Source organism: Bidens hawaiensis, unplaced genomic scaffold (genome assembly GCF_021521415.1).
Source record: "Bidens hawaiensis isolate Kalapana, Puna unplaced genomic scaffold, B.hawaiensis_p1.1 tig00058844_1, whole genome shotgun sequence".
Taxonomy (NCBI): domain Eukaryota; kingdom Viridiplantae; phylum Streptophyta; class Magnoliopsida; order Asterales; family Asteraceae; genus Bidens; species Bidens hawaiensis.
The window spans coordinates 1-22,443 of record NW_027500590.1 but is presented as its reverse complement, the minus strand read 5'-3'; the positions used below and the strand labels follow the sequence as shown (position 1 = coordinate 22,443).

Genomic DNA, 22,443 nt, shown 5'->3' with positions numbered 1-22,443 from the left:
GTCAGTTTATAAAAGACTCGGGTGGTCATAAAGTCTATGACTTAAGTCGAGCTAACTTGGTTTGTAAGCAGCGTGAGCTCGTGTCAAGCTGGCTCATTTAACTTCGAGTCTGAGTCTAAGCTAAAGATGGCTCGACTTAAATCGCTTGTTAAGTCTCTACTAACATCTCATGATCATTAAGCCTCTAGATGTCTTCGGACAACTCTTATTTATGTGTTTCAAACTTTCAAATACAAAACGCCTTAATTTGTCCCATCATATAGTTGACATAAACTAAAGCACTATGGAACAAACCAATACGTTATTGATGAGGTCAAATATTCTAAAACGCTTAAATTATTTATAAAATAGTTATTTATTTGTTAATATATCTAGAGAATCTCATTGAAATAAAATGAATGTACACATCAACCATAAAACTTCATACTGGATGTCAATTTAATACCTCTATATAAACTATTTACACCATGAAAAACTGTTCCCATTGTTAGACAAAATGGCCATCAAGATACACATCAACCATAAAACCGTTTGTGCAACTGGCCGAGGGCCATAATAACACATCCTGTTGAAGTGATGTTTACTTTCTTCAACTGCAATTTTAAAAAATCAGATTCAACATACACTTTGAAATATTAATCAAGCCCATTGCTTTCAAAGTTCAGATCAACAAAAGTGTTACAAAAGAACAACTTTCCCATTAAGTTATTCTCAATATATTGTAACAAAACAATCAATTTGAAGTCAATTTTAGTTTGTTTGACCTCAAGGGTCAAATTGCATTCCCTATAATCTATAAGTTTTAGTCCTTTGGTTCAACTTAATTCCTTAATATCAAGCATTTGACCCCACACAATAAACTGCCAAAACAAGTAACATATGGAGTTAACAAGCTTTAGAAAAAAACATAGCAAAGTCAAATAATTAAACAACAATCCAATAACTGACCCAACATAACATTCCATATCGGACTTAAAACGTTAGCTGGATCTGATATATAAGCCTCTTTGTAGAAATAATCAGCCAGCAAAATCAGAACAAAGAAAAGATTTTGTGACAATCTAGATACTTTTTGCCCTAGTCAAATGACATAAATACCCTTCTTATTCTAGTTTCTCTCTAATGATATAGCGTGAAGGTTGACTGTTAAACTATACCAAATACAAATTTATATATGATCTAACAAGAAGGGAACACATAATATGGGTTATATTGTACTAACCTAATCATATTAATCAAAAACTTGGTTTATTATTGAAATAATGCAGCTTTGTTGACACACTAACATATTAACATTTTTTAACAGATTTAGACAAAAAGAGCGTTGGGTCAACTCACCCGTATCAGTTTGAACCTTACTAGTAACCATGTTGATTAGTCAAAGGCCCGATTAAGTCAAACTATAAGAAATTGCTATATATTAGAGATTTCATACCACTAGAACTGCAGAATAATTTGTTTAAAGCTGCATGTAAATCCGTCATATTTTCTAGGCTTTGTTCACACACACTGGTTCGGTGCGTGCTGTTGATTTGTAGAATTCTTGATACAATGACTTCTTTCTTCAACTGCAATTTTAATAATTAAAGGGTGGGTCAAATAACACACTTGGACAATAGTTCAAATTAACAAGAATTAATGTTACAAAAACAACTTTTGCAATTCAAGATGACGTGGTTGCATTTCTACTCTCGTAATATTGAATAATGGTAATCAATTTTTTGGTGAAGTTTAATTTGTTTGACATCTAGAGTCAAACCATACTTCATATCTTGTAGATGTAACAAAATACAGGTTTATTTTGAATAAAAAACAATCTAATAAAAACTATAAAGATGAAAAGAAAGATGTGAATTTGAGTAATGATAATAGCATACCATAGTAACCCGGTAGTTAAAAAATAGTTGATGATGAACCATAAATACCTATAATGTCAAATTTCCGGGACCCTGCAAAATATTTGTGATAATTCTAGTTCAACAAATTCTAGAATCAATTTAAGGTCTTAAGCAACAATCCTAGTTAAACTTTTAGTTTGGAGTATTCAAGTGTGTATGTATATCAATTAAGAACTCAGAATTTCATGTTGACAGCTCTTGTCATTTTAATTGATAGAAACTAATTTATGGTTAATAAAGCTCTATATGGGCTCAAGCAAGCCCCAAGTTCTTGGTATTCCAAAATTGACAAGAATTTTGAAGATCATAGGTACAAGAAGAGTCAAAGTGAGCCAACCCTTTATATCAAACAAGCTCCAACAGGTAATATCATCTATGTATGCCTTTATGTTGATGATATTATTGGTACTCTCTTCCTGCAATGAATTGGTGGTGGAATTTAAAGAAGGAATGAAACATACATTTGAGATGACTGACTTGGGTTACTCAAACTATTCCATGGGTTGGAGGTTATTCAAGTTGATGACGGAATTTTTCTGCATCAGCAAACATATGCTCAGAATTTGCTGGAAAAATTTGGTGTGACTAAAGGTAAAGCTGAAATCACTCCGATGAATTATAATGAGAAATTAAGTGCTCAAGATGGTGCAGAAAAGGCTGATGGGGAGGTATTTAGAAGCTTGGTGGAAGGAGTGATCTATTTAACTCACACTAGGCCTGATTTGGCATATGCTGTGAGTATGGTGTCCAGGTATATACAAAGCCCTTCCAAAATTCATATGGGTGCAGCACGCAGAATTCTTATGTATGGAGCAGGGAGTGTAGAGTTTGGTATTTGGTATGCTAAGAATACTAAGATTTCACTAAATGGCTATAGTGATAGTTATTGGGCCAGTTGCATTGATGACCAGAAAAGTCTCTCAGCATATATTTTCACTATAGGCAGTGGGGTTATGTCATGGTGCTCAAAGAAACAAGCAGCAGTTGCCTTATCAAGTACAGAGGCTGAAGATATTGCTACTGCAGGTGCCATGTGTCAAGCAATTTGGTTACAGAGAATTTTAGAAGATACGGGGTTAAAACAAGTTAAAACCAACTATTATGTATCGTGATAACAAATCAGCTATAAGCCTGTCAAAAAATCCGATTTATCACGGTCGATCGAAGCACATTGAGTTAAGGTATCACTTCATAAGGGAGATGGTGGAAAATAAGATTGTTACTCTGGAATTTTGTTCCACGCATGATCAAGTGGCAGATGCTCTTACAAAGTCCTTAACCAAAGAAAAGTTTGTTTATTTCAGATGTGGTTGATCAAGTGGCAGATGCTCTTACAAAGTCCTTAACCAAAGAAAAGTTTGTTTATTTCAGATGTGGTTGCTTGGAGTTCGACAGGTTGGCTCAAGGGAGGATATTGAAGTGTGATCCAAACCGTTATCGTATGCATGAAAGCTCAAGACCCGGTCATTTGCATGTGATAATTAAGCTGATGGAATAAGTCTTGCCATGTTGGCACGTTTCCTTATTTTTATGTTTTTGTTTGTTAAGATAATAATGGGTCATCTTGTTTACCCGGTGGCCTTTAGAACGTTAGGTTGTTGAGTTTTTTGTGGGTTTCTCTTGCTATTTAAGCATCTTTGTAACTCAGCTTTTAATCATCACTTTTTAAATACAAAAAACTACTTGAGCTTTCATACTTATTTGTGTACTTTTGAGTTTTATCTGATCCTAAATACCAACAAAATGGTTTTCTAATCGATTTTCTTTTCTAAATTAAAGTTTCGGTTCGGTTATTTGAATTTTTGCTTCGCCTCTATTTTAGCATGTACTTATTTAGAAGTTTAACTATGTGGTGATGATTTAGTTACTAGCAGAGTCTATTTCTTTGGTTTTCGTTATTACATTTAGGATTGATTATTGATGACGATGTCATTTTGGTTATAATTTATCCATGTACACTGAATTACAACACCCTAATAAACAGATATTCTAACTTATAAAAATCATTTCGCTTTATGTACACTAGCAAAATCAAGACCAATAACCATGTGTCAATGTATGCCTAATTAACGGCGGAACCTCAGCAAAAAGCCCATGTGTAGCGGTTAAGCTTAACCATAAGGGCTTCTTATCATTATTAAGGTGATAGAACACACTGTGACTGTGTTACTGGATTCTGTTACATTGTCATGGAGTAAAATATTACAAGTATAATATCTCTTTAAACTTTTTAACACTACAACCTTTTCAAAACCAAAACTGGAATTTGTCAATCCTTACAGTCCACCATCAAAATTAAAGGTTAAGCTACTATATCCCTTCTTCACATCATAACCATAATTAGGTGGAACATTATCTACAAGGCATATCATTGCATCCTGCATACTTTGGCATTATTTTGATCTAAACATTTCATCCTAGGAAACAAGGGTATATGAAGATATGGCTAAGGCTCATGATTTTTAGGGGATCAATTTTATAAAGTATCAGTATTAGTGTTGCAAAAAAATATATACTAGATATGTTATTTATACTCAGTTATGCACAAAAATAAAAAATAAAAAAATAAATAATTATTAAAGTAAGAACTAAACAGAATATCAATTTATAACTTGAGAGTTGACTGCATAATCTGAGCAAAAATAAAATTGCTTGACATGTGTTGTACATGCTTTACAAACCTGCAAAGCTGTAAATTAGAAGGCCATTCTGGTCTAAATCTATATAAGCGTCTTCCTTTCATTAATCCATTATATATATTACATCCACATTCAATTCCTTTTCTTCACATCAAATCTTTGCATCCTGCACAATTTGGCATATGATCATATTAATTCCATCTGAACATTTCTAACTAGTAAACAAGCAGAGCAGATAAAAAATCATGACAGTTGTAATACTTTACTTTTGTTTCTTTTTATTTATTTAGGGTATAGAGTTACCTACATTGTACTTTTATTTGTAATTCATAATTCATCTTGTCCCTTGGTTTGCGTTTCTTAAGTCTTGGTATGGATCAGCTAATAAATAAACTCATCAACCACTTTGACCCATTCCTTTGACTTAAACTCTGGTCTGATACCTCTATGAAGTTGCATCATCTGTTAAATCTTAGATCTTCTACACTTGAACTACGCATGTTTATCAAGATCAACTTTAAATATAGAATCCATTATGCTTTCGTGAATAAATACTGTGTTATATCATGAATACCATTAATCAAGACCAGATTGTTTTAATATGGGGTGTTCAAATGTTGTTGACCAAAAGGAACTTACGCTTATAACTACACTTTGATTTACTTGATGATTCAGGATAATGTGAGCTTACTGAACATTCTCTGAATATGACACTTCTCCGTTCTCGCCAGTTGTCTCATAATTTGTTGTTATTTCATCATCCAGAAGATCCTTTAGGATGTCATGGTCATAGGTAGCTATAAAATTTAGATGTAATATCTATCAGATATTCGATTGTCCTACTAAATTAAAACTTCTAATATAATTTCAAAATATTACATAAAAATAAAAAAAAAAAATTAAAACTTCTGATATAATTTCAAAATGTTTGATGTACATGCTTTGCAAAATTAAATCAGTTGGGTAAAATTATAAAGTTGAAAGACCATGTTTTTAATCAAATTCCTATAAATCAATCATAAACAACTCAATTTAAGAAACCGTGACAAAAATAATTATTTTGAAAAAAATGAACAACAGATGAGTATATTTTAAAACTTATCAAACCATAATTCAATTTGATATAAGTTCAAAATAAGACTTGGCTTTAATCAAATATTGTAAAAACACAGAATTTTACATTGATTTAAGAGCTATATTGCAATAATCTCAAACATTAAAAAAAAAATCTTATCCAGTTGCATCAAAGGTCAACTTCTTTCAACTTAACTCTTTAAGTGCTATTAAATAGTTTAAACTCAAGAAAAGTGGTTAATGATTTCAACATATTAACTCATTGCTTGTTTTGTATATCATTAAATTATTGTTATAGTTAAAATGCAATTTTAGGTGTCAAGCATGAAATCCAAACATGTAAGGTTGGATCTTCTTTATTGATGTGATTATTTAATAAACAAGTACCTGAGGTCTATTTGAAGAGATGGGAGGCCAGTAGTGGGAGCCTGTTCCATTACACCTTTCTTCAAGATCTGGGCATCCATAGATTTCTAAACTCAAAAGTGAAGGCAGCAGTGTTTCTGGTAGATGTTTTATCTTTGGACAACGGGTGTAACAACTCGGGTTTTCACACAAACGAATTTATATCTTTTACCCGACCCGTTCTACATTCGGGATATTTTATCACTGAAAAATAATAGCGTTTATAGAGAAATTATTTTACAATTTATATTTATTTATGTGTGTATTTAATATATATAAAACTTTGGAAAATGTACATATTTAACCCAAAATATAAAGTTTAACACTTTATTGTATCCATCTTAATTCTCCAGGGACTAAAATGCAACTTTTATATATTATCTCTATGACCCAATTACCCATACCTGAAATCCATACCCGTTTACCCAACCCGTGACTCGTATAGGTTACCTGAGCCTCAATTTTCGTCTTAAACTTGAAATTGAATCGTAATTTTGATTATTCTTACCTTTCTCGGCCTAACCGTCATACTTAATTTAGAAACGAGATCAAAGAAGATACGAATTGACTTATAAACTAAACCGACTTGACCTAGGATTAATATTATAACTTAGGGTTCATAATAATGCAATTCCTCACGTCTGCACACCTCCAAGACCAGCGCCAACAGAACCTCCATAGTTAATTTGATTATCGAAGCCCGTAGTACCCTGCTCGTGGTCCTTCTTGATGGCACTGTTTCTTCGAAATTGAGTCGGGTTTAAACATCTAATCAGGTAATGAATTATATGTTCAGGTTCGTCTTGAGTTGCTGTACAAAAGCCCTAACGTTAATTTGTCAAACGAGTAACGAATTGATTGATTTATAATCTAGGGTTTTTGTTAATAATTTTATTTACGTTTATAATACATCGGCTTAAGATAATAAACAACAAAACCTTCTTGCCCAGTGGCTAGGGGTGCGCCTGTTACAACTATGGTGGCTGGTGGGCGCGGGTTCGAGTCCTACCCAGCTGTTTTTTGGGGAGATTTTCCAATAATTTATTTATTTATTTTTCTTAATCATTCAACATATATTATTAATATTTTAATACACTATTTACCCAATATTTTTTACCTCACCGACATTTAAACTAGTTGTTTCCGAATTTTCGTTAAAAACCATAAATAATTATATGTATTTTTTTTTCTTTGAAAGGTAAATTTCTTTGCTGGTAGTAGGATTTAAACCCAGGACCTTGGTGTTAAAAGACTTTAAATAATTATATGTATGAATAGCTATTATGTATAAAGATTGATTTTAATAAGGTTTTAATCTAAATTTTTTTATTATTATTATTATTATCTCGTTAATCAATATATTAATAAGTTTAAGTAATTTATTAAAAACATTTTTATAAGAAGATTATTATTTATTAATTATCCTTTATTATTTACAATATTTAATTAAAACGAAACCTTTTTCTAACGGTGAAAGATAGATATAAATACATTAAATATAACTTTGGGTTAAAATAATTATTTAAAGTAAACCTCTTTATATAATGTATGAAAAATCATAAATATCTAATTATTTAAATATTTTTTTATAATTATAAATTTATTAAAGAGATGCTATTTATTATAAAATTTTAAATAAAAATTGATAATCGAGTCTAAGTAATACTTAACTTTCGCAAGAATACATTCGATCATCAATTCTCGAGTCTCTATCTAGTTTAGAACTGTTGTTGGATTCGTATTTATATTCCGTAATTCTTGTAAGTAGGATTCTTGTCGCTAATTCTCGAAGAACGTGATTTCCACTTTATTGTCGTATTCATTCTCGTTTGGCCTATTCGATCAGGTGAGTTTATCATTCCCCTATTTTACTCTATTTTTCATAAACATTTTGGGGACATATGCGTACGTATTCATACTTTCATACTATACATATATTCAAACAAATGCATACGTGTTATTGTGAAGTGATTTAATCAAACATACGTGCTACTTGCTTACTTGTGTTACCATTCAATCAATCATATATTGGGATTACTATTCAATCAATCATATAGCGGGTGTTCTGCTGGAGACCAATGCCCGATTCGCTTGGCAACAGTCCACATACTTGTTTACGGTTTGATTTTATTCTTCGCACTTATCACATTATGCTTATTTTATTATTGTGTCAAACTGATGATATTCTCACTCAACTTTATGTTGACAAAACTCCATTTTATACGCATATGCAGGTTACTTGTATGGAAGATTGAAGCTTGGACACGTAGAAAAGGCTTTAGGATATAATCAAGATAAACTTTATTTGAACTCATATTTGTTTATTTAGATTGGTTATTGTATTTGTAAACATGTGTGTATGTTTGAATTTAAATAATTAATTAGATATTGTCGCTTTTATATTATGATAGTATCTTCGAGCTGTGAGCAATCGGATCACGCCCCGACATTTCCGCCTTTGGTTGGGGTGTGACAATAGGCAATGATGAGATGTTGAAGGGATGTGAGATGTTGGAGTCCCAGTCATAGTGAATCCAGTTGATTAAATCCTTCGATGCAAAGTTTAGTAAGAGAAAAAGGGAAAAGGTCGGACAACTGACAAAAATTACCTGCATGGGGTTCATCGACTAACCACAGATCAACAAGGGTAGTTGGGAAGTTCTGAGCTCCCCACGCTAAGATCGACTTCTTCAACCCTCCTATTTCAAGGGAACACAATTTGGGAGGCCAAAGACCATTAGGAAATGAAGCATCCATATTTGGGCAATTCGTGATTTTCAGTTCTTTTAACAAGGAGAGTTTCGATAGGTCGGGAAATGACTCTAGACTCCCACAATTCACAACTGATAAAATGGTGAGGTTAAGTAGCTTAAGATCATGAAGTGACTTAAGACTTGGACAACACAATATATTTAGTCGGGTGAGGTGACTGAAGTTGCTCCACTGAATGATGGATTTCAGGTTTATCCAATGATAAATTCCTAAGACCTCAAGCATTGGCATGTTTGTGTTGTTGATATTTTCCATTAGTTCCTTGCAACCACTTATATCAAGGACTGGAGCTTCTGCTGTGCTCCTCCTACTGTTGTTAGGAAGGAAACATGTGTAATCGAACTACAACAGTAGATCCTTAAGCTCTCGATTCCATTGCTATTTGGAACACAAAAACGCTCCATGATATGGTAATAGGAGATATCCAACACCCTAAGAGACACCAGGAGGTTACTCCTAAAATTATCCAACTCTTCTTTTTCGCCTAAACTTACTAGATCTTCACATTCATATACTTTTAATTTCTTTAAATTAACAAGAGATGTACTTGCCTCTGCTTCTGATTCCCACAAATATCTTATTTCATTACACTCCTTAATACTCACCTTTTCAACTGCCACAAGATATTCTATAACACCTCTCCACACCTCATCTCTAAGCCCAAAAATGGAACTTATTACCAACTTAGTGATTGATGAAGCGGCATGAACCAAACTTCTCAACACACCATCGCCACACCTACTTATTGATAGAAACCTAAGTAAAGGTAGTGATTCAAGTAAGATATCAATCAATTTGGGGCAGTTTTCTATACTAAGCTCTTGAAGGCATGGAAAGACTCCATGTAGACCCTTGTTTTTAGTTGACCGCCTCACCCAACTTGACATATCTTTAAACCTTAAAACTTTAAGTGAAGGGAAGGCAACAACATCACTTTTGGTTAACTCCAAACCTATGACCTCAAGCTTATCCATGCCTTCAATAAACAACTTTTTAAGTGAAGGTAGTTTCCCAATGGTGACAGAGAGGTGCATTTTCTACAGCCATGTATCGACACATCAACCAAATCAAAAAAAGAGGGATCACCAATCCATTTTGAAAGCTCTATTCCCCCGTATGACACAATTGCCAACTCTTTCAACCCATCTTTATTAGGCTCTAGCTCATTAAGAACTTCCTTTTTGAGTTGTTCCCTTCGTGAACCATCAAACACATCAGCCCATTGAAGCTTTAATTCAGTAATCCTTTAAGTGACAAGTTCGCCTCCCGTGCATGCATTGCACGCTCCACTTTGTGCAACCCCTTAATGGAAATTTTCCCATGAAGATTCTTTAATTCCTTTAGATCATTTAATGCTAAGCCATTTTCTTCTCCGATAATGATCTTGGTGAGAGTTTGCAGGCTTTCCAACTTACCAATCCCCAAGGGCATCCTCTCCAAAAGCAGAGTTCTCCTTATGTCAAAATGTCGCAATTGTTTAAGCTTCAAAAAGCTTTTAGGCAACTTAGTTAAATATCTAAAATCATAAACAATCAATGCTTGTAAATTATAAAGATTATCAACACTCTCAGGTAACTCCTTGATTTTAGTCTCTGATAAGTTAAGATACCGCAAATGCTTTAAACTACCAATGAACTCTCGTACCTTATTTATTTCAAATAGTCTCAAACTAAGAACCCTTAACAATGTTAACTTAGGAATTAAGTCAATCAAAATTTTATTGGATAAGTAAAAGTAGTCCCAACTTTGATCCTCCCCGGCAGATACTACTAACAATGTTCTCAGGCTTTTAGCTCTTTTAAATGCCTCAAACTTTTGGTAACCTACATAATTCTCATGAATAAATGACATATGGCGGTGCTTTTCCAAAGCTTCGTTCCTCGTCCTCATATTATTATCAAACTTTAGGTAAAATTCTCCAGCAACAAAGGTTAATAATTCAACCATCAGGTCATGCATTATAAACAATGATTCATCGTTGGGTGCTTGTTGAAAAAACGACCTTGATAACAAAATTTTGAAATATTCATTCCCCAAGCATTCCGGTGATTTGGTTGCATTTGAAGAGTTCAAAACCCTTCTGCCATCCACAATAACACCAATTGCTTCTTATCAAACAAAAAGTCCTTGGAGAACAAGGAGCAATATGCAAACAATTGTTTAAATTTGCAGAAAGATCATGGTAGCTCAGCCTAAGGGTCGGGACAATGTTATCAGCATTACTTATATTCCATATCTCATTATTCAACAGTTCATCCTAATTATAAGAATTGAAAGCCTGCCTTCTCATTCCCTTTCATTTAGAATATATAATACAAGCTATGCACAAATCAAGGAGATAATTTCTAGAGTTTGTTACACAATTATCTCTTTCTAAATATATAGAGAATATTATAGAGAATATTCTAATTATACATATTATTACACCCCCGCAGTCGAAACGTCGGGAGGACTGATGTTGAGGCTGGAGCGAAAATCATCAAATAGAACTCGAGGAAGCCCTTTGGTGAAGATGTCCGCAATCTGATGTCTTGAAGGGACATGAAGAACTCGAATGTGACCCCGTTGAACCAGTTCACGAACAAAATGTATGTCGAGCTCGATGTGTTTCGTACGTTGATGTTGGACGGGGTTGCCAGAGAGATAAATGGCACTAACGTTATCACAGTAAACAAGCGTGGCACGAGGGAGAGGATGCCGGAGCTCTAGTAAGAGATTACGCAACTAGCAAATGTCTGCCACGACATTGGCAACGCCCCGATATTCGGCTTCAGCACTCGACCTAGAGATAGTAGATTGGCGTTTGGAGGACCAGGAGATAAGGTTATCTCCTAAATACACACAATACCCAGACGTGGAGCGGCGTGTGTCAGGACATCCGGCCCAGTCAGCATCCGTGTAGGCGACCAATGAAAGATTAGGGACCGGACCTAGATGAAGGCCATGGTCAATGGTTCCCTGAAGATAACGAATAATCCTCTTCAACGCGTTCCAGTGATCCTGTCTGGGGTCATGCATGTGCATACAGATCTGCTGAACTGCATAGGAGATGTCAGGTCGAGTAAAGGTAAGATACTGTAGTGCACCAGCCAAGCTGCGAAAAGAAACGGGGTCCTCGTGAGGAGGACCAGCATCAGCAGAAAGTTTGGACTGAGTATCAACTGGGGTAGCAACTGGTTTACACGAGTCCATAGCAGCCCGATGAATGATGTCCTTGACATAAGCCTGCTGAGATAGAAACATCTTGTTACCAGTCCTAGTGACCTGTACACCCAAGAAGTAAGAGAGAGGGCCCAAATCTTTCATAGCAAATTCACCCGATAGAGTATCGATTAGACGGATACGGAGAGCATTGGTGGAGGTGGTGAGAATGATGTCATCCACGTAAATAAGGAGGTATGCAGTTTCGGACCCGTGATGATAAGTGAATAAGGAGTTGTCTGACTTGCATTGCTGAAAACCTTGGGTGGTGACAAAATCTGTAAATCGCTGGTGCCAGGCACGGGGGGCCTGTTTCAAGCCATAGAGAGACTTTCGTAGTCGGCAAACATGATCCGGAAAGTCCTTGTGCCGAAAACCCACGGGTTGATGCATGTAAACTGTCTCTTCCAAGTTGCCATGGAGAAAGGCATTAGTGACATCCAACTGGTGAATTGGCCAAGACTTGGATAGAGCAAGAGATAAAATGAGACGAATGGTAGAGGGTTTTACGACCGGGCTGAATGTCTCACCACAATCAATACCTGTCTGCTGCTTGCGACCATCACACACTAAACGGGCTTTATAGCGTTCCAAGCTGCCATCGGACCTGAATTTATGTTTAAACAACCACATGCATCGTATAATATTCATGTCAGGGGACCTAGGTACAAGTTCCCAGGTCTTGTTTTTAATAAGTGCACTAAATTCATTGGTCATGGCATTGTGCCATTCAGGAGTGGTCAAGGCAACATGAGGATTGTTGGGGAGAGGAACGATGGTAGAGGTGTGAAGGTTGAAAAGTTGTTTAGGTTTATGGATGCCACTCATGGAGCGAGTGTGCATGGTACGAGGAGGAGGAGGATTTGGTGGTGAAGGTTGAGTAGTGGTAGAAGTGTTCGGTGGTGGGAAACTGGTTGTGGGATGGGACGTAGGAGATGAAGTGCCTTGGGGTGTTTGGGCCGTGTGGTGTTGTATATGTGGATGGGTATGTTGGGCCTGGGTAGGGGTTGAGGGTGAAGGGTGATGAGGTGTTTGGCTGTGGGATGGGCCGGTTGTGTTAGAAGTATGAGGGGGAGAGAATTGTTGGGTACTATTATGGATTGGGCTGGATGATAATGGGCCTGTAACGGGAGGTTGTACAGCAGGGTTAGGAGTGTTGGTGTTTGGTGTATGTGAGTTTTGTAAATAGGTCCAAACAAGAGGGTTGATGGTGGGATTAAGAAAATCATAAGAAGGTAGAGGTTTGGGAGATTGAATGGCGTATGGGAAAATTGACTCTTCAAAGTGTACATGACGAGCAATGATAAGTTGATGAGAGGTGAGGTCAAGGCATTTGTACCCACGATGATTATTGGGGTATCCAAGGAAAACACACGGGTGAGATCGGAAGTTGAGTTTGTGGATTTTGGTGGAGGGGGTAAGAGGATAGCAAAGACACCCAAAAATGCGAAGGTGTTCGTATTTAGGGGTGCAGTTGTAAAGGAGGGAAGTTGGGGATTTAAATTTGTGGAGTTTGCTGGGTAGAATATTAAGAAGGTAGGTGGCGGTTTCAAGTGCGTGGTGCCACATGTTGGGAGGTAGGGAGGCTTGGGCAAGTAAGGTACGGATCATGTTATTAATGGTGCGGATCTTGCGCTCTGCTTTACCATTTTGGGAGGAGGTGTAGGGACATGAAAAAAGAAATTGCATGCCATTATGATTGCAAAAATTTTTAAAGTTCTGGTTTGCATATTCGGTGCCATTGTCGCATTGAAATTGTTTGATTTTACGTTCAAATTGTGTTTGGATTAAGTTGTGGAAGATGGTGAAAGCATGAAATACTTGGGATTTATTAGACATTGGGAAGGTCCACAGAAATTTTGTAAAATCATCCAAAAATAAGATATAATATTTATGGCCACCCGTACTAAGTATGGGAGATGTCCATAAATCACTGTGAATAATGTCAAACGCAAAACTAGTTGAATTAACAGAATCATAAAACGGCAATTTAACACTCTTGCCAAAAACGCAAGACTGACAAAGTGTTTTATCAAGTTTTCCATAATCAATAAAAGAGTCCAATTTCAAAGACTGAAGCAAATTATTTCCTGGGTGACCCAATCGTTGGTGCCAGCGATCTTGAGAAACAGCAACTAACGTGGACGGTTGGGAGGTCTTGATGGGTAGAGGTTTAGTCAGAGGATAAAGATCGCCGGTGCTATTGCATCGTAGGATAGGAGCCCGTGTTTTGAGATCCTTCACAAGAAAACCAAAGGGGTCAAATTCCACAGAAACTAAGCTGTCAGTGGTAAGGCGACGTACAGAAATAAGATTTTTTATTATTTGTGGAGCAAAAAGAACATTATTTAGTTTTAGGGGTGGGTAGGGTGGTGGTAGGACTTGGTTGCCTTGGGCCACAACGGGAATGGACATGCCATTTCCAACAACAATATTTTTATTAGTGCAAGTATTAAAATTAGACGGGGAATAAATACCTTGTTCGTTGGCGGAGTGAGAAGATGCACCCGTGTCCATTACGCCATGGTCCGGTGGGTTGAGAGCCAGCGAGTAGAGAGCCCGTTCAATGTCAGTGGGAGAGTAATTGGTATGAAGGGCTTGATCGGGCCGCGGGCCTAATATCCCTTGAGAGGTGGGCCGTGATGGGTAAGGACATGGTGGGGAGCCGTTTTGTTATTAAGAACCGAGGCCCATTGAGAGGTGGTCCAATTGTTTGGAAACACTATGTATGGGTGGTTTGGAGTGGGCTGGCTGCCGGCCGAAGATCTGAATTGCCTGTTGGACCCCGCGTCCACGTCCACGGTTATTACGTGGTCTGTTGGAGCTGGTTTTGGATGGTGAGGTATTGGAGGACTGGGAGGGACCTGTCGAGTGAGATGAGTTTGAGGTAAGAAGGGCCGTGGCAAGCAGTGGAGGAGACACGAGAAAGTTGTCTCTTCTTTTTACTTTCCTCCAAGTTGAGGCGAGAACGGACTTCAGGAAATGATGGCAGCGGGTCACGGTTTTGTAAGACTGTGGAGATGCTATCGTATTGTTCCGTTAAGCCCGTCAAAACTGGAGAACGAGCATCCGATTATCCACCGGAGAGCCCACACTATCCAGTTGGTCTGCAAGATGCTTGGCGTGATCGCAGTAGTCTCCCATCGAAGAAAAATTTTCAAGAGACAGGTTCGCGAACTCCTGACCCAGAAAAATGGCACAGGTATTTTTGTTGTCATTGAATTCCCCGTTCGACAGCCAACCAGGCGTCGTGAGCAGTTTGTGTCGGCTGATTATGATCCGAAGAAGGGGTTGCGAAACAGTGGCATAAATCCACTGCTTCATGAGGGCATCCACGCGGTTCCAAAACTGATCAGCAGCAGCAGCGTGTGCTTCAGCCAAGGCGGCAGCGGCCGGATCAGAGGGTAAGGTAGCCGGAGCAGGGGCAGGCCGGGGGAGCAGGTGGTCAGCGACCTCATATGCTTGGCAGTGAACCTGGAAGAGGGTTTTCCAGGTATTGAAGTGGGATGAATCTTTTTCAAGGAGGAGAGGAATATGGGTCTTGATGTTAGATACGGTGAGGGCGGGGTGTATTTGTTTGGAATCCATGGAAGAGATGAAGGGGAAAAGAACGAAGGAAGAGGTGGTTGCGGCGGCGGAAGAGGTGGTTAAAAGGTAAGGATCGGTACCAAAAGTGATACCATATAAGAATTGAAAGCTTGCCTTCTCATTCCCTTTCATTTAGAATATATAATACATGCTATGCACAAGTCAAGGAGATAATTTCTAGAGTTTGTTACACAATTATCTCTTTCTAAATATATAGAGAATATTATAGAGAATATTCTAATTATACATATTATCTCTTTCTAAATATATAGAGAATATTATAGAGAATATTCTAATTATACATATTATTACTAATCTTCTCCATATGCTTTTGTCCTTAGTAGCCTTGCAATTGCCTTAAGAGACAAAGGCAAACCGGCCCACTTTTTCACAATACCTTCACCATATGGTTTAAGTGTTTATGTGTGAATCGAAGTTATCTACACCCAATGCATGAAGAGCGAATAAAGATAAAGCATCTTCATGCGTTAAACTTTTGAGACGATCTACATGATTAAAACCTAGGTTTATGGGCAATTGCTCTTCACAAGTTGTCATAATTAACCGACTTCCAGGAGCACATGAATGAAATGGGCGCACCAGGTTTTCCCAGTCACCCTCATTTTCATGCCACACATCATCAACTACTAGTAGAAACCGTTTGCCCTTAAAATGCGCTTCAATAGCTAATTGAAGCTGATTTAAATCTTCAAACTTTTTGTTTATTGTAGTCACCGATTGAAATATGATATTGCTTATCTTAAAAATATCAAAATCATCAGAAACACAAACCCACACCTTGGGTTTAAAGTGATCACTCACCTTTGCATCGTTATACAAAAGTCTAGCTAGAGTGGTCTTACCAATCCCACCCATACCAACAATGGGTAAGATGCTAAACTTTTCCTTAGGTGACTCGTCCAACAACAGCTTATTGCGTAACCTCTCTATCTCTCCTTTTCGTCCAACAACACTAAACGAATCTAGCAAAGACGTTTCATTTCTTCTACCAGTGATTTTTGGCTTTTCATCAATCTTAATCAAGCCTAGATCCTCTTTTCGTTTTTCAAGATGTTCTAACTCGGTGTTGATACTATCTAACTTGGGAGACAACCTATGACTTAATGATAATTTTGTGCAGCAAGTTAGGATGAGGTTTTTTACCTTGCTGGTGGTCGCTCCGGGTTCCTGGGCGAGCTCAGGATCATAGCTTCAGTTGCCAATTCATCGAGCACATCATCTATATCATAAGCCAAATGCTGGAGACCATTCAGCCACTCTTGAACACTTTTTTGGGTCACTTCCTTCTGAGAAGCATCAATAAGCAGATTATTTCCTTGTAAATTCCTCAAGCGCGATTAATTCGCGTCAAGGCTTCATCAGTAAGCTTCTGAACAGGGACTTTGACGAGTTCATTTGCAATAGCTTCAGCGGCCATTGTTTTTAGCGATTACTTAAATGAGACGATGATCAGTGCATAGAAAGAAAGAATGCAACCTTCCTTTATAGTGATTTCCGTAGTCTGTACGTTGTGATCAACGTTTCTTTGTCTTTTCTTTTTCATTTTAATATTCCTTTGCATGTGCATACTCATAGTATTTTGCGTGAGAGTTAAAACGTATCACGTGCACATTTTTTTTTCATTTTCATGAAAAATGTTGAAATTTTTATGATAAGTTCATTATTTTACCGTCATCCCAGCCCTTTTTATAATTAACTCCTTTTAACGTGGATAAAATTTGACCGCAACCCATTTTGACCCAAACCGGTAAAAAGTCCGACCAAACCCATTTACCTGACTTGGCCGGGTGTAAGTGCATTTACATAGAGTGATGAATTCAAAATTTTTTTTCACTGCAATAACTTTTTTTGGATGCTACAATTTGATATGATGGGATTTCTTCAGGGTTGATTGAACAGGTCCGGCAGGGCTGTCTCCAAGAATTTACATGGCTCGGTCGAGCCAAAATAAAAGGGCCCGTGGACACTAACGAGTAACGAAATATAAGCAAAAAAAGTTTAGGCTTATGTAAATGGTTTTTTGTTTGGTTTAAACAATTAAATATTTAAATTGGCTTACTTGTTTATGATTTAGGTTATGTAAAAAACTTTTTGTATAAAAATAAGCTTAAAAATGTCTCAAGTGAGACTATAACCTACAACCTTTTGGTTAGAAGTCATACTCCTTTACCACTATACCAAGCTAGTTATTGTATAACTAGGGTAAAACATTAAATATACATATTTTTTTTCATAAAAATATTTTATAATATATATATAATATTCTCAATATTCGTTTCATGTAACATTCGTTAATTTATGTTTTTATTCGAATTTGAATTTGCATTTGCATTCGTTAAACAGACCCGATTTGTCGTTTCAATGTATTCCTGCCTATTGTGCATCATTAATATTTCAATCTTGATGATTTACGTTTATCGATAGTTCATTTTTCTATTCGTTTTCTCCAATTTACGAAACTCCAGGATTTAATTCTTAATTAAACGATCTTCAAACAATACAAGTATAATATAAGAAAATATCCAAGTTTATAACTATTATTATATTTTTATAATATTTCAAAGTGCAAGGTTCAAATTGTAATTTTACTTTAATTTTTCTTTCTTAAAACAACTTGATTTTGCAAGGGCCTCAAGTGTAAAATATTTAAAATAATATATAATATTTGTTTTTTACCCAGCCCAAACCCACCCCGTCACCCCTACTCGATTTTCCGGCGACTACCGAAATCCGGCGAGAAAAATCCGGCGAACATAAAAAACGCCTTAAAACGTATGTTATAAATCAATTAAATCTTGTAAAACATGTAGACTATAACGGAGAAACATTAATCATCGTTTATTACGCGTTATAACAACATATTATGTGCGTTTCTATCCCGAACCCGTCGGAATTTTTAAAAAATCGCAATAATGATTTTTAAACCTTATACGTTTCAATTAATTTTGTGCCCCCTAAAAATTAAGTGCCTCGGCCGGTCGCCCGCATTGGCCCCTATGCCCCGGCCGGCCTTGGGGTCCGGTTTAGGTCGAGTACATTTGTTAAAATAACAATAGGACACAATAATAACAAAAACGTTGTCAATAAAATTAAAAAACACGTAACACATGATCTTTCAGATTAAAATATAAGTTACTAAAGTTGTTTCCTATGAGTTTTCGGCTTTTGGAAACCTATTACTACATTTTCAATCAAAACTTGTTAAAAGAACTTTTTTAATACAAATGCAACAACCGTTCATGTGTTAATTACTCATCTTATCGTGCAATTCCGTCTTCACATGGTTAACTAAAGAAAAAGTTATTTTAACATTTGTTGTGGCAACTACTAAAACAAGTATAACATTATTAAATGATAGACAAATGGATAATCAATATGTTTTATTGTTTCCATCATCCTTTTGTAAGATCACACTAGGGATGAACAAAAATTGGTATGATACCGATTGATACCGGTACCTGTATCGAAATCGGTACCGATTTGGTACCGTCGGTACCGAATCGGTACTAAGGTTTTGAGTTTTCGGAACCGGTACGGTACTGGTACCGGTATTTCCCGAATTTTTGCTTAAATACCGATACCGTCCCGATACCGTATCGGTACCAAAAAATTTACGATTTTCGGGATCAGAATTTTCAGTACCGGTACGGTACCGAGCTCATCCCTAGGCCACACACCCCATTTATGGTAGTTTTTTTTCAATTAGTTCTCTTGTTTCCACCATCTTTTTGGTAAGATCACTTACCCCATTTATGCTTGTCTTTTTCACGTAATTAATTAGTGTAGTTATCAATCCCTACTTAAGCTGCCTAAATGTTTTTATGTGGGTTCCTACCCAATTTATCTTCGCCGTGAGGTGGCCCGGCCTCTCTAATAACAGCGTTAGCATGTATCTATGTTTAAAACCTTTTCTTTTATATACAAAAACATATTTTTATACTAATAAATAACAGACAATCCAAGTTGTGCAGAGTTGAATCTAGGGCCGTCTCTACATTCTTGGAGGCCTAAAGCGAACAAAATTGTTGAGGCCTTTCCAAAAGACCAAATATAAACCCTCCTCCTTTACTCGGGTTTAGGACCGGCAATAATAAACTAATAAGTTTATTGGCGGGGTTAAATTTTTTTTTTTTGACATATTTAAATGAAATTTACTCTTCTTGCTTTCTTTGATGCAAACTATTTAATTAAATATTCATAATCAAGTTCTTCATAAAAATCTTTTTCAATCGACAACATAGCTAAACCATTTAATCTTTCTTGCGACATTGTAGATCTTAAGTAATTCTTAATTAGTTTTAATTTTGAAAAGCTACGTTCTGCAGATGCTACAGTTACGGGAATAGTTAACATAACTCTATAGGCAATATATACATTTGAAAAAGAATTAAATGTTTTAATATAACTTAGTATATTAATAGGTGTGTCTAATTCTAAATGTATAATATCTCTTAACATTTTTAGTTCTTGAAATAAATCTAAACCATCAATATCTGATTTTTCATCATGCTTCAATAAATTTTCAAGAAACATACACTTAGTTTTTAAACTTTCTTCATTTAAGGATTTTAACCTTTTTATACTAAACATAAAGCCGAAAATATCTTCATACTCCTTAAATTGATCAAATCTATTTTTAAGAGATGAAATAGCTTGATCCACTATGCACAAGAAGTAATCCGTTCTAAAACACTCAATAGGAGTTTCAAAGTTTAATTATCAATATTTTCATGAATTTTTTTTTTATTTCTACGAATAATACGTTTCTCAACGAAAAATAGGTTCAATGCCAATCTCTACAGCAATTTTCTCAGCTTCAATCTTTGCATTTTCAAACCCTTCATCTCTATACTTTTCAAAATAACAAATAGGTGTTTCTAGTTGTTTTATAGCATCATCAACAAACATATCTTTTGCTTGTAAGTTTTTACTAACTATATTTGTAGCATGCAAAACATCATACCAAATAATCATCGCTAAAAAAAACTCAAAACTTTCAAATTCATTTTCAGCTAACGATTTAGCATCACTTTTAGTTTTAGGATCGCCACCATCATATACTTCCAATATGGCTTCTCTTAATTTGGAGCTTGAAACTTAATTGCTTTAAACACTTTCTAGTCGACTTTCCCAACGTGTTTGTGATAATGGTTTAAGAGTTAAATTTGGTATAGTATCTAATAAAATTTTTCCATCTTTTAGGGGATGATGCAAACAAACAATAAACACGTTGTATTGAACCAAAAAAAATCTTTAGCTTTAGTACATGAGCAAGCCCATATCAGAAATTACTAAATTCAAACTATGAGAACCACATGGTGTATAAAATGCTCTAGGATTAATATCTAAGAAACGTTTTTGCACTCCTTGATGTTTTCCTTTCATATTTGATCCATTATCATAACCTTGTCCTCTAATGTCATTCACATTAAGTCCTACTTTATTAATTTCTTCAATAATAGCATCAAAAAGACCTTTACCGGTTGTATCTACTACTATTAAAAACCCTATAAAGTATTCTTTAACTTGTATCGGAGTAGATGAAATATCTAAAAATCATAAAATAACGGACATTTGTTCTCTATGACTTATGTCGGGAGTACAATCAAGTATAATTGAAAAATATTTAGCTTCTTTAACTTTTTTTAACAATTTTAGTTTTGATTTCATTTGCTAATAAATCAATTAGTTCGTTTTGCATATTGTGTCCAAGGTAATGACTATGAATTTCACTATTAGTTATCCGGCGTAAATGTTCTTGCATTATCAAATCAAATTCTGCAATCGATTCCATAACACTTAAGAAGTTACCATTGTTTTCTTCATAAAGTTTTTCACGTTTCCCACGAAATGAGATATTTTTCTTGCCAAAAGTTTTTACAACGGCGAGAATTCTTATTAACTCATTTCTCCAATGTTCCTTATCTTTATTTATTAGATCTTGAGTTTGTTTATCAATTGTTTTATTTTTTGCCAATCTTGTTTCTAACTCAAATCATTTACCCCATATTAATAATATGTTCTTTACTTGCTTCATGTAGTTTTAGTTTAGCATGCATATTTCTCCAATCGTACTACCTTCATCAGCTAACTTACTTTTACTTGAATTCACATCAAATAGCTTACAACAAAAACAAAACACCTTATCTAACTTTTTTGAGTAAAGTAACCATTTTCTTTCATATTTTTCCCCATTTGCCATCCTTTGCATTATAAAAAGAAGGAATAAAGTTTCTAGAATGTTCATCTTTTGGAAAATTATAATCATAAATCTTTACCGGTCCTTTTTCTACAAGTAAATCTCTTAACTTAGTATCAATACTAGTCCATTGACTTGGATCATCTAAATTTATAGTTTCGTCTACATTTATAGGTTCATTGTTTATTATTTTCATCAACATTAACATGTTTATTGCTATTATTTTTATCAACATTAAAAGGTTCATTGCTATTATTTTCATCAACATTTACAGGTTCATCGCTATTATTTTCATCAACATTTACATGTTCATTGCTATTATTTTTAACAACTTCTAAAAGTTCATCACTATTATTTTCGTCAACATTTATTGGTTCTTTGTTATTAACTTCATAATCTTCTACATTTATAGGTGCATCACTATTAGGTTCTTCTACATTTAAAGGTTCATCGATATTCATATGTTCATTATTGTTATCTTTTAAGTTTGTTACATATTTTAGGAAAGATCCCTTTAGTGACTGCATTTCAGCTTCTCGTTTTTGTTTCTTTAACCTTTTAGAATGACCCGACTCATACTTCCTAATTCTATTTGACATTATAAATTCAAAACTTGCAAACAAGTTCACAAATAATCTAACCTGTG

The 22,443-nt window shown here is 35.5% G+C and overlaps 1 pseudogene; it reads right to left on the bottom strand.

Moving 5' to 3' along the window:
• Positions 1 to 5,530: 5,530 nt before the first annotated feature.
• LOC143602391 (putative disease resistance RPP13-like protein 1) lies at positions 5,531 to 17,015 on the bottom strand (annotated as a pseudogene).
• Between the last annotated feature and the right edge of the window lie 5,428 nt (positions 17,016 to 22,443).